Source organism: Grus americana, chromosome Z, assembly GCF_028858705.1.
Source record: "Grus americana isolate bGruAme1 chromosome Z, bGruAme1.mat, whole genome shotgun sequence".
In the NCBI taxonomy this organism is placed as follows: domain Eukaryota; kingdom Metazoa; phylum Chordata; class Aves; order Gruiformes; family Gruidae; genus Grus; species Grus americana.
Window position 1 is genome coordinate 56,001,512 of NC_072891.1, and position 15,744 is coordinate 56,017,255.

The 15,744-nt window shown below is 42.9% G+C and overlaps 1 protein-coding gene across 11 annotated transcripts in view; it reads left to right on the top strand.

Moving 5' to 3' along the window:
* Positions 1 to 11,359: 11,359 nt before the first annotated feature.
* Positions 11,360 to 15,744, top strand: part of ZNF462 (zinc finger protein 462) — a 95,636-nt gene continuing 91,251 nt past the window's right edge. For 4 of the 11 annotated variants that reach the window (XR_008574603.1, XR_008574604.1, XM_054809095.1 and 1 more), the window contains exon 1: positions 11,829 to 12,219. The gene's annotated coding sequence lies outside the window, so the exon portion shown is untranslated. Of the gene's footprint in view, positions 11,584 to 11,828; positions 12,220 to 12,627; positions 13,649 to 15,744 lie in introns of those variants that run through there. The other 7 variants (XM_054809083.1, XM_054809092.1, XM_054809094.1 and 4 more) reach the window with 5 other exon arrangements.

The following is a 15,744-nucleotide window of genomic DNA, read 5'->3' on the forward strand; positions in this document are numbered from 1 at the left end:
TTAGATTGACCTCTAGACACACAGTTCCTCATCTTTATAGCATTTAGTTCCAACACTTTGTTCCAGGTCAGTTCTTTGCTCTTCAAGGCCCTTCCCAACCCTGATTTTAACCTTGAGTACTCAGTGGAGAAAAAAGATCTGCCAAAGAATGGTTGGTAGACCAGGATGAAAGACGTGGTTGAAAGTAGGGAGACATCCCTACCTTGATTTCCAGTGGAGATGAGTCCCTCCTAGATCGTGGCTAGCCAGTCTTGTTTGGAAAGCAGATTCTTATGAAGCACAAGTGAAAGCTGCTTATCGGTGTGGTCCCTAAAGGCTGGGGCAAATGAGAAAGGAAAGACCAGGCTGGCAGGTTAGGTGGCAGTCAGTGGTGGAGCTTTAGGACACCTTGTGGATGCAGTGAAAGGCCCTGACAATACTATAGCTTTGCATTACTTGGTAGAAATAGGGTTGAAATTGTGAGGAAAATAGCTGTGATCTTGATGTGGTGATCATTTTTTCCTCCAGTGAACGGACAAGCTGGCAGTCTGCAGGAGTTACTGCACTTACTTCCTAAGAGCATTTGAGCAGTGGGTTTCTTTTGTACAGTTGCATTTTACACAGCAAGAAGAAGAATTACTATTAGACAGTGGAACTTGTGTGTCTCTTGTGATCTTTTTATAATGCATGTCCACAATGCTGAAATCTCCATTAAGCTTGGTCTTGCTATTCTGGCTGGGAATCTAATAAAAAAAAAATAGGGATACTGTGTGAGACTAATTAAAACTGAGAATTACACTAAGCCAATAAAAAAAATCCACCCACCCTGCGATGCGTACTTGCATTTAGGTGTCTTCATAATACACATCTATCTGCATCACTGCAAATCTGTTAGGTATTTTGGTGTTTTCTTCATGTAATTTAATAATGTAATATGCAAAATAACCTACAGCAACATGTAGACTGCAAAAAACATGAAATAAATAGTGCAGCAGAAAGAATGTCATCTTTGCTTGCTGTTTTTAGAGAGGTAAGTTGATGAAATCAGTGTCTGGTGCCTAAACTATGAAAAGGATTGAAGAGGAATGATGGAATTTCTTGATTTCATCAGGTAACATTAGAGACAGTATATGGGTGTCTGTATATCACACAACTATCTCAGGAGCAGGGACCCCTACATCCATCTATGTGAAAGTTAGCAATGAGGAAAAGGAGTAGACCTGTTCAAATGCGCATCCTGACCTCAAGCTGTCCATTTCCTGGTTTGTTCACATTTGAACAAGGTTAGATATTCACAGACAGAAGAATACAGAAGGATTTTGAGCTTGGCAAAAACACAAGCATCCTGGTGGCAGGATGTATGTGGCTTGGCTGAAGAGTCTTGGCTGGTGGGCAAAAGATCTGGAATCAGATGGGTTCCAGGGCCGAAACGGCAGGAAACCTTGAGCAAAATGAAAAGGTTTGGCAGGCTTCATAATCTAGGAGTGGAATAAGACTCCAAAACATGTTCCAAGGTTTCTGCAACTGGGGCCATAGGTCAGGCATGAAGATTAATCTAAGGGTTTGTCTACACAGGAAATGGACTGGTTATATTGAAATAATGATACTGCTATAGCTTGGCTGGTCAGTTTCCCAGTGTAAACAAGTCCTTAGCAAAGCAAAGAAATCCTTATGAGAGAAGAAAGACAGAAGGCTGGCTAGGCTTATCCATCAGGCTAAACGGTGGCTATCTTCTCAGAGCTGGTTAGCCCAAAGATGGCTTTTAGTCCTGATTGTTGGGGAAGACCAAGGAAAACAACTTCTGTCAAATGGACATGTTAGCTATGAAACTGGAGTCCTTCTGGCTTATGAACACTGAGACATGAGCTGCACATTTCACAGGAATGGCAGTGTCCATCTCATGTGACTCATACTTCCTCTGCATGTGTTCCTCAATCCTCATGCCCACGGGATGAAGAGCAATTGTTTAACTTAAAGGAAGAGAAGGATGGATGTTTGAATAAACATGCTGTGAATAAATAAAGAAAATAAATATCAAATATCAAATAATAAATAATAAATAAAGCATTGTGAATTGATGTTTGGTCAGTGCAATTAGGTAGTGTTTGATGGAACAAAACTGGTTAACACCAACCCTCTAACCCAGGGAGTGTAAGTTCAAAAGGGAGAAAGACATTTAGAGCTAGCTCCATGCCTCCTCAGCAGCAAACCACACGTGAGTTGTTATGCCAAAGGATTCTTGTTGCTGTGAAATTACATGGCAGCTTGATTTTACACTGAAGATATTGAAATCCATGATTAACTAGCTCTGAAGACAATTAATCATTCAGTGCATTAATTCCAAGAGACAATTAAGTAGGTAGGCAAACCAATTAATTTATTGGAGTCCCTATGTTTTTTTCTAGTATGCCATGGGTTCTTGCACTGGCAATTCCCATCTGCAGCTTGCAAGTTGTCAAGAGGGAAAATAGCATTGCAGCTCTAGACTTTCTCACCTGTAGGGCACAAGAACCAGTTTGAAATTAGGGAATAAAAACTTCAGAGGGCTTCTGTGAAATGATCAAAAGGGAAACAGTTAAAAATGTGGGTCCAGCTGTAAAGCTGATGATTAAGTTAGAAAGTGAAGAATGACAATTTAAGAACATATTGAGATGAATGACAAGGTTGAAACTTCTTGGAGCTAGTGCTCCAGGGTCTTTGCAGACTCAGAAGTACCTGCATCAGCTGGCATTTGACGTACATTTATGAGAATTTCCTTTGCAGTCACAACAACTGGAAACACATTACACAACATGCACATTTGGACCTTGGAGAACAACTGGGCATCAGGGAGAAGCTTCCATAGGCAACAGCACCTGCAGCAAAACTCACCACTGAGAACAGAACAGACAAGCAGCGACAACCATGATAACCCAGTCTTGAGTCAGGGAACAATTTTCAGTGCAAATTCAAATGAACTGCATCTAACCAGCTGCAGCATAGACCTGATTATATCCCCTGCATATGCACTCCACCTACTTTTCTTTCTGAAGAGCTGCAAACTTGCTGTTGCCCTCAACTTTTTTATCCAAAGCATGAATGCTTATTGTTTGCCTTGAAGTTATTAATAATTTCTTTGTGACTGTTCTGCAAATCTTTGGCTTCATTACTTTTGCTACAATTGCTGTTCTGCTAGATTTCCTGATACCTGCTATGCCTCCCTCAATCTGCCCCAAATACTACCACCAAATGTCAACCTATCATTTCAGCTACATCTCAGTGCTTTCCTAAATCCCCTTCTCTGGTTACTACTTATAATTATGTAAAATTTGAACTTTTCTTCATTTTTTCCTTTCCTTTTCTCTTTTCTCTTTTCTCTCTTTTCTTTTCTTTTCTTTTCTTTTCTTTTTTCTTTTCTTTTCTTTTCTTTTCTTTTCTTTTCTTTTCTTTTCTTTTCTTTTCTTTTCTTTTCTTTTCTTTTCTTTTCTTTTCTTTTCTTTTCTTTTCTTTTCTTTTCTTTTCTTTTCTTTTCTTTTTTCTTCTTTTCTTTTCTTTTCTTTTCTTTTTTTCTTTTCTTTTCTTTTCTTTTCTTTTCTTTTCTTTTCTTTTCTTTTCTTTTCTTTTCTTTTCTTTTCTTTTCTTTTCTTTTCTTTTCTTTTCTTTTCTTTTCTTTTCTTTTCTTTTCTTTTCTTTTCTTTTCTTTTCTTTTCTTTTCTTTTCTTTTCTTCTTTTCTTTTCTTTTCTTTCTTTTCTTTTCTTTTCCTTTCTTTTTTCTTCTCTCTTCTCTTCTCTTCTCTTCTCTTCTCTTCTCTTCTCTTCTCTTCTCTTCTCTTCTCTCTTCTCTCTCTTCTCTTTTTCTTTCCCCTTCCCTTCCCTTCCCTTCCCTTCCCTTCCCTTCCCTTCCCTTCCCTTCCCTTCCCTTCCCTTCCCTTCCCTTCCCTTCCCTTCCCTTCCCTTCCCTTCCCTTCCTTTTCCCCTTTCCCCTTTCCCCTTTCCCCTTTCCCCTTTCCCCTTTCCTCTTTCCTCTTTCCTCTTTCCCCTTCCTCTTCCCCTTCCCCTTTCTCTTTAAAGAGCACCTTGGGTTTTTTCGGCACTTATATGCTTTCCCCCTATCCCTCCCTTATTTTTAAGGACTCAACAGGTCTGAACTCCTCCCTCTTGCTTCCAGTACATTACCAGAAGGACCAGGAAAGTGGACCGGGATCCTGTTGAACCAGGCACTGTACATATGTCATGACAACCTCTTCTATTTGGCTATTTAAAATCAGAGCATTCTCCCTACATTGGCCATATTTCCTTTGTTCTCTCTTCCAAGCCTTTCCTTAAGGCACACTTTCCAGAAGAAACTGTCTCACTCATCAAGTGTGTGCGTGTAAAGATTTCAAGACCCAGAGCAGAAGTCATGCTAACATAATATAACTAACATATCTGCTAAATTTCTGCTCAATCATATCACTTCTCATTACATTCCATGTCAAGTTTTGATGTTCGGCATGTTTTACTATTAGAATAGTAAGTACCAGCTTGATTGCAGCTATATCTTTTGTAAGACTACACAGAAAAGAGTACCACCCACTTGCAGTTGTCAGATTTTCAGATAAATTAGTTCATTACTGAGGAAATGATGGCTTTTTTTCTGCCATCTTCTTTTGAAATTAATTCAAATATTAATATATTGATTGGACAGGTGGCATTTACATAGAGACTGATATGTATAAATAATTGTTACCTTTCTGAAGACACAAAAAGGGATGCTGAAATGTTTTTGTAATTATAGGTGAGGATTTTTTCCAAGTGTACTGGTACTATTTATGGCCTTCCTTTTGTGTTCTTCTTTGCATCTTTTTTTTTCCTACCTTCTCCCTATTAATGGCATCCATGCAGTCATCTTGAAGGCTGAAATGTAGCCTGGGTTTCCATGAAAGTGCTTGAAAATTCTGATACTGAAATGGTGTTGCCAAAAAGAAAGCAAAACACACCAAGCCATTTCCATGTGTTAGTGTAGAAACTTTATTATGGGCAATCTCAAGAGAGGTAAGAATGGCCATGGGTTATGAAATATATTTTGAAATTCACACTATAGCACCTGTCTTCTTACGTATGTGCTTATCTTTCATGACAATATGACTGCCCACCTCTACTAGATCAGTATTTAATAGGCATTGCAAATATGTAAATTCACATTACAAATGGTGTCTCTTCAATTCTAGAGGACACAACAGTTAGCTGTAAAGATGAAAACTGGAAACAATGTCTTCTTCATAAATGGCACAACACTAGTGTAGATGAGATATTACAGAAGAGAAGCTCCTTTGAAATACAGCATATTGAAATAAATTAATGCAGAGAAAAACTCAGCAGAATGCTACAGTTTAAAATGCAGGAAGTCAAGGTGGGCATTAGGAACTGAGTAACTCTGGAGAGGTCAGAAAGGGTAGCAGAAATGTACATTTTAAAAACAGAATAACACTTTATGAAATACCAATGTATCTTAGTGAAGGCATCAATGGAGAAAAACATGTAATTTCAATATGTAACACCTACAAGTAAAAAGAGAAATATCTAAACTACTGAAAGGAATTGTAAAGATTATTAACCCAATTAGATGCAAGAATGAGCCAGGCAGAAGGTTTAAATTAGCAGTATATCCATTGGAGTCAATGAAGCCAGCCAAATTACATCAGCTGAGGATTTGGCTGATCATGTGGAGACATGGAATGGAAAAAAAAAAGTGCCATAAATACATGGGAGCAGAAAAAATTCAATCGTTTAACAGAGATAAATGGACAGCAGATGGATGAGGAAGACCTTCCTTTTGTGTTGGTCCCAAACTTAAGATCATGAGAAAAGTCTTCAATGGCATTTGCAAAACATCTCCAGATAAGCAGTAGAAGTGACTACCTCAGAGATAGGAAAGGTGTGCCCAAACCAAGTGACATTATCACAAGAATAGAGTTTTGGCATGCGCTTCAGCAGTGTTCAACTCCCTGCAGTGTGCATCCCTGTGCTCACAGGGAAAATGAACTGGAATTGACCCATATGTACAACGGCGACTTCAGCAAAAGCTGAAGAAGAAACAACTTCATTTGGAAATAAACTGTAAGCTGAAGTAGCTCAAAAGTGGGAGATAAAATGCATTGTTTCCTTTTTATATCTTCAAAGACATGCAAGATGGGAAATCAACTATGCCTGAAATGCTTCCACGGGAAATGAAAATACCTACTGGAGTTGCTTCAAAAAATGAAACTTGGGCTAAATTTGTAATGTATCAATAAAAATGTCATCAAACTGCATATACCAGACAGATTATTCAGCAGTAACAGGCACTTTCCTACAAAGCCAGAGATGGCCTTGTTCAATTTTATGGTGGGTCTAGAAAAATTAGATATCAGAAATACTGGCTAGGAAGTGGAACTCAAATCTATCAGAGGCTGTTTATTATACAGGTTGAATAGGACATACAGAATAAAAATTATTTGACTGGTATTTGAAACCTTAAGTTTTAAAAACACTGGAGTGCTAGAGAGACAGATCAAGACATGCAAATGTTGCATTTAGATCTTAAAAAAAAGGCGGGGGGGGGAATGCATTTTTCAAGGGTATGCGAATAAGAATAGTTTTGTATTGAATTGCATAAATCTAGTAAAATATACAGGGTGGGGGGACTGAAAAATGACTAGTAAATATAGCCAGAGACCATTTGTATCTGAATAATAAATTCAAAACCATTTCACAAATCACTCCATACCTATCTCTTCTGAAGACAAAATCAAACTGTTTCTCTCTTGAAGACTCTTCTAGTAGTGAGTAAAATACAATGTTGGGATTTAACTTTCCTACACTAACCTGCAAACAGTTGTCATGGTCCAGAAGGTCAAATGTAAAGTGACTGCAGTTTCAATCTCATTGACTCCATCTAAACCCATGCAGAAGTCAAATGAAATCCAGCTGTGTCTTTGGAAATAAAACTTAATTTGCACTGATAGCAAAGAATACTTTGTTTCTAAAGATTTCAAAAATGCAAAGTGAATTTAATTAAGCTTCATGGTCACTGTTTTATAAGTGTAGTTAGGATGTGCCTTTAGTTGCTTAGCAAACCCTTGTCATGGTAATTACAGATTTTCTCAAAATCAGTTTGTTGCCTGTCTTCTGGTGATGGATAAAACACCCTTTCGAGGAGACTACATTTTATTCTTTTATTAAAATAAATTGATCATTGAAAAGAGGATATATACTGACAAACTACTTACTAAAGATCTAGGGCCATTTGTGATTCATGTTTCAGCTACTAAGGATGTGCTCTTTTTGGTTGCAACCCAGTTAATTTTAACACTGAAGGAATTTTTTTCATTAACTCTACTGGAAGTCTGATTGGGCTCTAAACACAAGGTCTTCTGCTGCCTGCATTTTTTAGACATGTTCTCAGGTTAGAGAAATTATGACCTGTAGTACTCACCAAATCCACCCTGAAGTCTACCGTAGCCTTCCAACACCATATTATTCCTGACTCATGCCTAAATTAAAAGGTTTTGGAGCAGGACTGGTTCTCTTTGTAAAGTGACTTCTTGGCTCCTGGTCCTGGTATAGAGTTTCTGAGGAAGCTTGGGGACAGGTATAAAATATAACCACGAGTTTACTCATACATCTGACTGCTGAAGATTCAGTTTTCTCAAAGCAGCAAAAACTCTAACAGGTGCAACCTATCCATCTGTCAGATAAGGAAGTAACTTCCAATACCCAACCTGGTCCTCACCACTATACTTCTCTTAAGCATTCCCTGCAACATAAAAATGTATCTTTCCATGTTTCTGCAACGTGTGTACTACATCCTTGCAGATAACAAAGTGATCTTACAGTGAAAAGTTTGCTCTTGGAGACTTCATTCTGAGCTCTGCCAGAAATAAAACATTCCAAATTTTATTAGCAGGCTGAAAGTTTTACAGAGTGATATTCAGTTCTTCAGTGAGCTGACACAATGCTTGCCTCTTGCATAAGGACTGTGAAACTTTGCGCCAGCAGGATAAAATAGCCATGAAGAAGTGGAGAATAAATAGGAAGTTCACTCAAACTTGTTGCAGGAAAAGGAAGAAACTCTTCCAAATCCAGGGAGGAAATAAATAAGCCACTTTCAGTTCTATGAGGGGACATTAACAACACTGCCTTATTCCTGATTATGTATTATTATTGTTATTATTGTTATTGTTATTGTTAAAGTGTGCATTTAGCATCTTATTTTCCACATAGCTTTCCTAATGTCTCCTGCTCACTAAGGCTGTGTTCACTGTCCATGCTGTATGTACCAGAGTTTCTCATCCTCATTAGAGCCCATGGAGCAATGAGTTTGGCTGAAAAAATAAAAATAAAAAATGGGAAGGCAGAATAGCACCATCCTGAGCTTTCTGTGGTCTGCTCAGCCCATTGCCTGTGGCGTTGGTGCCATGGAGCTCACTGTGCAGCCCTCACGGGCTTCCAGTGGCTGCAGGAGCAGTATGCTGGTGTCAGTCAGGGCCATGCAAACCTGAATCATTGCATGCCAACGAAGACCTACCTGGCCTGGAGATGAAGTGCTCAGGCCCAGGTTGGTCTGATTTTCTGGGAGAGGAAAAATATAGCCCGTGTTTTTTCCCCCACCCCAGACCCTCTTTCCCCATACTAAACGGTGGAACATCTACCCCAGGTCGAAGGGAGAGTATTGATTTTTTATTTAAAACCAAGAACATCCCCTTCCTGTGGCATCAGCCAACACGGCGGTGGGACACAACCCCTGTTGGGAAGACGGACAGAAGCTGAAATCCCCTCTCGCCCGCCTACCCTCCTCCCCCCCAACCCTGAGTGGGGAGCGGGGATACTGAGCTCCACCGTGGGCTCCGACCCGGCTTCCCCACTGCAGTCCCGCAGCCGGGCAGCCTGGCAGAATCGATACCGCCGCCTTTGTGTACACCCCGACGTCCTCTGGCGTCGCCGGCGAACCGAATGCCAGCACCCAGAGAGGTGCAAACTATTTTCATTCCCCTTAATGGGACTGTTAACACGCCGGGGTAATTAGGGCCAGGGGACTACCAGCACAGTTAACCTCTTTATTGCTGGACACGGCACCAGGGCGAGCCAGGGGGCTGCCCCGCATCTAAAGCCCTCCCTCACCCGCCCACCACCCGTAGAGGGTCCTGCACCCCCCAAACTTGCACCCCTCGCCTCCACTGGACTCGGCAGCCAGAAGCACCGGTTCCTGCGCGAAACGAGCGGACTGTGCACACGGGGGGCTCCGCGGAGGCTTCCCCCTCTCTTTTCCCTGGTGTCTGCTTCTTGGTGGGTCTCTCCCAGCCCAGTGTGTCCACCTCGCTGTTAGCTTTCCCCGGCGGCGCTCGGAGTACAGCGGGGATGGCCGAAAGCCTGCGGGAGGAAGTTATGGAGCACCCGACCCCTCGGGAGCAACCTCCCGCCCCGTGCCCCCCCGGCACTGCCCTCCAGCGCTGGGGATCCTCCGGCCGCCCCGACCTCCTCCCCGGGACCCCGGGCGGGTGCCCGGACATCCGCGCTCCCCGCCGGAGCACGGAGGTCCCCCACGGGACCGGCGCAGGAGGGACCCCCGCCAAAGGACGGGGAGATAGGGTGGGAAAACATTTCCAGGCTACCTCTATGAAGATACTTTTTTTTCCTTTTTTTCTTCCTTTTTTTTTTTTTTCCCCTGAGGTTTGATGCCCACTCCTCCCAAGAGCCTTCATTTTGAAATGGGATTGTTGTTTCCCCTGGAGGGTCAGAAGTAAGGTGTTTGGCGTTTTGTGGTTATGGGGCTGCTCTATTTTCCTTTTTTTTCTTTCTTTTGTTTTTTTTTAATTTCAAATGTAATGCTGAGAGACAAAGAGGTAAATTATCTGCCTCGGCGTTGATGGTACGTCAAAGATTGCAAAGCCCAGGCGCTCTCTTCCTGCGAAGAGGATGATTTATAGAAAATTGCAGGCAGAACACATGCACATTCTGGCATCCGTAAAGACAGTCCCTCCCTTTCCCTTAATGTTCTTTTATCAGCTTCTTAGGAGGTGTCCGCTTCATTTGTCTGCATGAAACCAGTAGTCTTAGTAGGAATCCCCAGTTTTGATGTTTTTTCCCCTTTTCTTAAGAAGGATTCTCTAAATCCAACAGTGCTCCTTCTGCCCAGATATTATCCTTCCTCCTATTTCTCACGGCACTTGTTTGGGGCGAGGAGGGGGGGAGCGGAAAGAGGGGAGAGGAGGAGGAGGGAGAAGATCTTTCTCCTGTTTAGTGATTAACTTCCACGGCTCAAAGAAAGAGAAGATTTAATGGGAGAGATCCTGCCAGTGTGCTTTGTACTCACAGCAGTCTTGCGAATGGGAAGATCGGAGAGTGCATGAGTTTAATATTTGACAAGTACCTGGGCGACCGATTTTTGTTATTTTATTGCTATTGTTAGCATTTCTGCATTTGGTCTTCAGCTGAGCTGGGAGAGTTCAGACAATGAAGTTCTAACATGCTTAACCTCTCCCAGAGCCACTAAAATCTGGACTCTTAAGATCATCTCAGCTTCACCACTCGCATAAAACGTCCTCGGAGCAGGGGAGGGATCTCCCCCTTCACCCGAACCGGAGCTTTGTGGTTCTAGTCTCTCTTCCACCCATGCAAATTGCAGCGCTTGAGGGCTCGAGAAATCCCAGTGATGTTCCAATACCAGTCATGCCCTTGTGCTCAAATTGATTTTGCCTCACTCCCGTGTATTGACTTTCTGAGTCTGCACGTAACCCCTAATCCCCCCCACACACCCCCCCCCGCCCCCTCCACACACACACTCTCCACTGCTAGACACAACCCTAGAAAGAATCTGACCTGGTGCTGTAGGAGGATTGGAGGGGGAGGGGGGGGGTGTCGAGCAAAAGAAGTAGCTCAGCACAATGCTTAATAGAAACGAGACTAAATAAAAATGCAGGCTACAGCCGCTTTGTCTTTGCCTGCTTGCCTTCATCACCAAGATACCTTTCTTTGTGAGCCCTGATCGTTACTTTCCACGGTTTTAAATAATCAGTCACAAAGGAGCAGACAACTAGGTGTTGGAAGGCATAAAAGTTATTTTAAGTAGAATTATTTATTTTATTTTGCAGCCAAAAATGTTTCACCAATGTAGAAAGTGATTTTGGTGCACGGTAGTACAAGCCCTCTTTTCTCCTAAATCCTTGTGAGAAATAAAAAACCTGGAGATGACTGTCTTTATTTCCGGGAGTAGACTTCAAAATACGTGCCAGAAATGGACAATTCGAGTCTCCTTTCTCCACATCAAATGCGAGCTGGAAGGGGGATTAAAAACCAACCACGTGGTAGATCTGGTTTTATACTTTGCAACCTCCAGCTCCATTTATGTTCTTTACCCCGCTAAGGGAAGATTAGCCTCTAGATGGATGTGTCTGAGGGATCACCTCAGGGGCAGATCTGCATGCAGAAACCGGTTTTTGCCATGGCTGGAAGAGAGCTATGACCTAGCAGAGCGCTCCATCCGAGCGGCTCCCCCAGCATCGCAGGAGCTGCTGAGCGCTCCTGCAAAGGAAGCTTTGTGAAGGCAACAGCTTGGAAGAGGAAGCTCTTCAGATCTTTCCCCCTTCTTCTCCTCCTCCCTGGCCTGTGAGTGATTCAGTGTCCCAAACCTTAACTTTTTGTTACCACCTTCCTCCTCTTAATCTCCTTCATCTTCAACACCTCCTCCTCTATCACTACCATCTTCTCCTCCATCTGTCTGCCTCCTGGATCTCTCTCATGTTTGCCTGCTTTCCCCCCTCCTCTTCCACCTCCCTCCCTCTCTTTCTTCTTGCCTTTTCCTCCTCTCTTTTCTTCTCTTTTCTTTCTCTTTTTCCTCCTCTTCCCCTACACGTTGTTGTTGTTGTTAGAAAGGATTCTTGCACCCCCTGGTGCTCTTGCGTTTTGTGTGGTAGGAGAGGAGATTGTCTTCTTTCTCTCTCTCCCTCTGGTTGCTCATTATTCAGAGAGAGACACAGAGGGTGAGTGAGAGAGAGAGAGAGAGACGGATATCTCAGGTCATCTGCAGCTGCAGCAAACCAGTGAAGGAGAGAGAGAGAGAGAGAGGGAGAAAGAGAGAGGGGGGGAAAAGCAGGGAAAGATGGCGATCCTCCATTGCTGAGACCTGGCAAGGAGCACATGAGACTCACAAAACAACTTCCACAACAATAACAAGAAGAAGAGCTAGGCAGAGAGGAAGAGGAGAGGAGGCAGCAGCAAGAGCAGCAGTGCCGGGACGCTCCTGTAAGTTCTTGCAATTAAAACCCATCTCCGGTTTGGCATTGGAGAGATCATCTCTCGTGTGTGTGTGTGCACACACACACACACATATATATTGTTTGGTCTTCTCTGTCTTTCTTTCTTTCCACCACCTTCCTCTGAAATCCATTCATTCGGTCAACGGAGGAAGGAGGAAGAAAGGAAGAAAAAAAAGAGAAGAGAGGGGAGCGAGAGCGGGGTGTTTTGTTTGAGAGAGAAGTCTCTTGCATGGAGGAGGAGAAGAGGAGGAGGTGCTGGTGGTGGTGGTGGTGGTGGTGGTGGGAGGAGGAGGAAGGCGGTTAATTAATTTTTTGTTGTTGCATTAAGGGGGGGGGAATATGGGGAGATAAGTGAGATATCAGCCGAGCTTTCGGGGTGGGGGGTGCCCGAGAGGATATGTGTGTGTGTGCGCGAGGTCTGGATGGTGCTGTGCGTGTGGACTTGGATCAGACGGGAGACACGGAGGAGAGAAAAGCTCCGTGCTGGCACGACCCAGGCAATCGGGTGACCTCTTTCTTCCCTTCTTTCCTTCTTTCTCTCTTTCTTTCTTTCTCTCTGTCTCCCCCTTTTCCTCTCCTCTTTCTCCTCGTCTCCTCTCGCTGCCCTGCTCCTCGCCGCTGGTGAGGCTGGTCCCTCACCCCGGCGGTGGTGCCCCCACGGCGGCTCTCCTAGAGTTGGGATGCGGGGGTCCCCGGCGGCGTCGGGGCTGGGGGGCTGGTGGTGCCCGCAGGAGGTTGCTTGGAGGAGGACAGCGTTCAGCTGGAGAGCAGGAGCCATTACACACGCTTGTGCTCTCCTTTGAGAGAAAGAGAGCGAGAAGGGAAGAAAGGAAGGGGAAGGAGCCCACTTCTTGCTCAGTTCCCCGATGTCCCTACCTTTAAACCAGGCGAGGAAGAAGGCTCTTTCTCCCCTGCGCCTTTCTCAACCACCCGAAGCAGCTTTCTCCCTATCTCTCCCCCTCTTTCCCTTTCTTTATCTCCCTGTCCTCCATTTGCAAGCTGTCTGCTTTGGTTCCAGTCCAGGCTCCACAACACAAAGCTTCTCCTCGCTCTCGCACACATGCACACACACAGAGTCTACAGGCTCTTTATGTCTTCTGGAGTAACCTTCTTCTCCCCCCACCCCGCTCTTCTTAGCATTGTGGTTTCTATTCTCCACACAGAGAGATCCTCCTGGAGCTTCATGTAGTTGTGATCTGATAGGATTTCTCCCTCCCTCACTCCCTCTTTTGGGGGAGAAAAAGGAAAAGTTTCATTCGTTTTTCTGGTGTTTGGAAGGAGAAAGACCTTCAAGTTTGAGTGCTTTCTGATGCTGCTTTTGTGTGTGTGTCTGTGGGGGTCTGTTTGTCTCATGAAGCTGCTTGCATGTCTAAGAGGAAGTGACTAGTTTGGCAGAGAGCTGTGATCTGAGTCAGGTAAGCCATGTCATGTTCTCTAGCTCCACCAGAAAATGGAGGAGAGAGAGAGAGTAGACAAAGCTGAGATGGGAAGTGCTCCTAACATCGTGGATGTCTTTCCATGTTTTGAAGCTTTGCTGGCAGTAGCTGGCTTAATAATGATTTTTTCCCCTACGGTTTCTTCAGTTTTTTCAATGTACAACATTGTGATGGGTCTTCTCTCTGACTTCATACTATCAGGAAATGAGGATTGGAGGAAATTGCTCAGATTCTCCTTCACACAGAGAAACACATCCTCAGGCTTTTTTGCTCTTATGCTTTCATGCGGAGGTCACCTTTCTAGATATTTTTCTTTGGTTAAAGACCACAGAATTTAGGAGGTTGATCAGTTGGTCAAAGAAATAGTGTATATATGCATATATTTATAGGTTTTTGGAGGTAAGTGCATGCAGCTTGAGGCTGCTTAGGTTCTTCCAGAGAATGTCATGAAATGTCATTTTTTTTCTAGGTGATGATGGTGATACCTGATTTTTTTGGATTTTTAACATCTGATTTTCAAGAGCATTTCTTCTTTTGGATGTATTTTAAATTAAAATAGAATTTTTCTCTCCACTCTCTTACATTAAAATGATACTGACAAGCTTTTAGTAGGTTCCTCAGAGCATCATAGCATACATAATTTCTCTCGGAAAAAGCAAAACAGTTTTCACAGCTGTTCTTTGGTGTCTTAAAATACTTTTTTCTGAAAACTTATGGCAACATTTTTTTCTATGATTTTAATGTCATTATGGAAACCTAAGATCTTTAAAGTGAGATAGGAATTGAACAGGAATTTGTGTGCTTTTTTTTAACCCACCTTTTAATCTGAAATAATTTTGAGTAGACTTAAACCAGGACTCACTCTTTTCCCACCAACCTAAATTTGCACATCAGTTGCATAGTAGATGCAGTTCCTCAAAAAAGTCAAACTACATGCTGAAATGTGTGAGGGGGATACCAGAGTGCCATGCTACTGAGCTTGAAGGCACAGCTTCATAGAGAGGCACCAGTAATATTCATACATAGCTTACTCTGAAGAGTTTAAGAAGGAGTGTGTTACGTATGAAAGGTGTAAGTGACGGGATAGGGGACCAGTGAATCTGAATCAGAACATGCTCCCAGATGTGCAAAAGAATAGAAGGATTTGACGATTGCAATGACTAGCAATGAACTTGGGATCCAGCTGCTGCAAGGTTAAAATCAATGCCCTTGTTTTATTTTTGCTATGGAAGAAATGGGTTAGTATATAATCTAATATATTTGGGAAGGATATTGCATTATCAACTGTGCATATCTTAAGTTCTGGTTGCTGATATGTCACCCAAATTACTGAGATACCGTCCGTGGTTGTCTCCGTCTTTCAGAAGTGGGCCATGGAATGTACCATTTCAGGTATGTTTAATCTTAGATTTTGACAAAGTAAAGAGGCAGGTTAACTGGTTTTCCCTCCCACCCCAAGGTGATGTTCTTTGACACACTTTGCAATCTCTGTACAGGTCTAAGTCAGAAAAGTCCACAATGACTTTTGCTTGTTTGGGTCAGATCCTAAATATCGTCCCCTGTATAAGAAGACTGTATGCAGTCTTCTTAAGTATCTGCTTGTGTTTCATAGTTCAGAATTGTGAGTCTTCTCTTAATTCTTGAGAGGTCAACTCAGTGCTTGCACTACAGCATGCCCTACAGATACACTGCTCTTGAACGTGGCATGTGTAATCCAAGAACAAGTTTGAGATTGAAGCTGAGGATCTTTATGAGAGGCCTCTTACCCCCCTCCTGTGGTGACAAACACCCTAGAAAAGCAAACATCATTGCAGTAGCTTGAGTTGGAGTGAGAGTGGTGTTATTTCTATGGGGGAGGGGGTGTTCTTCACTATGAGACTTAAATGCCTTTAGAGAGTGATATTCTTGTTAATGATACTTCTTGCTGTAGTTCTGCCCAGACAGGCTGAAGTTCACCTTGCTGTTAAAATACTAGCTGAGGGACTTACTTTGTTTTTAAAACCAAACCAAAACTAATCTAAAAAAAGCCCCCAAACCCAAAACAGTGAGTTTTAAAGGAGCTCTAGAAAGATAAT